Source organism: Coregonus clupeaformis, chromosome 18 (assembly GCF_020615455.1).
Source record: "Coregonus clupeaformis isolate EN_2021a chromosome 18, ASM2061545v1, whole genome shotgun sequence".
Taxonomy (NCBI): domain Eukaryota; kingdom Metazoa; phylum Chordata; class Actinopteri; order Salmoniformes; family Salmonidae; genus Coregonus; species Coregonus clupeaformis.
The window spans coordinates 36,325,635-36,326,576 of NC_059209.1; the positions used below are offsets into that span (position 1 = coordinate 36,325,635).

A 942-nucleotide genomic window follows, 5' to 3' on the forward strand; every position below is an offset into this window, starting at 1 on the left:
CATTCCGCTCAGAGTGGAAAACAGTCACTTTGGTCACTTTCACAGCCTAATCCTACAGAGGCAATGGCCCTAGCTATGGCCCTAGCATACCTACAAATGTATGAACATATAAGAAATAGGCCTACAATTTACACTTATTGCATCGAATGGGAAAGACTATTGCAAGCGAGCACCCTGTATTTTAAACGCGATGAGGTTTTTTAAAACTGCAATCTGCCTCTCTAGCATACAAATCATATACAATAATAATAGATAATGGAATCAAATCGAATTGATCCATAGCCTTTATGTCATCTAAACTCTAAGGTGTGAAAATACTAGTTTTACCCATTTTAAGACACGTATTTGGCCATTTATGTCGGAAGCCAGAGAGGCAAAATTAGAAAAAGTACCCAGCTCTTCCGACTGACTCAAGGCTGCAATGAAATCCGTAACCTACTTTTATGGATTCACGTGACCTCTATTGGATCAAAATGGTACTTTTATGTGACGTGTCTTAGAATTTATTTATATTTTCTTTCTTTTTTTGGTCAGAGGTCAAATATTTGAGTAAATAATTGTGTAATTTATGCTATATTCAAGGCATAGGCTACAATGCGGTGGGCTACAACATGGCTGTAGGCTCATCCCTATACCAATGCCTACACCTATTGCCTACTCATAAAACAAAGCCTGATCATCACAGAAATAAAACATTTAGAAATCTTAATAATGTTTATTTGTTTCTATGTTCTGTGAACGACTTATTTTATTCTCAATGACATAATGGATGATGCATAACTGGCCAACATTCTCATTCTTTAATTCTATTGTTCCATCATGCATTTGTGCAATCACTGAGACAAGTGATTGGACAAGTAGGCTGGTGTGCTTGACACAGAGTTCATCATTTGCGATAGTAGGCCTAGCCATTTCCATTTGCAAAAAATGACTAGGCCTACA

General features: G+C 37.0%; 1 protein-coding gene across 1 annotated transcript in view; it reads left to right on the forward strand.

Moving 5' to 3' along the window:
• Nucleotides 1–857: 857 nt before the first annotated feature.
• LOC121587299 overlaps nt 858–942 on the forward strand; it is a 5,361-nt gene continuing 5,276 nt past the window's right edge. The window contains exon 1 of the mRNA XM_045227013.1: nt 858–942. This exon is cut by the window's right edge and continues 1,085 nt beyond it. The gene's annotated coding sequence lies outside the window, so the exon portion shown is untranslated.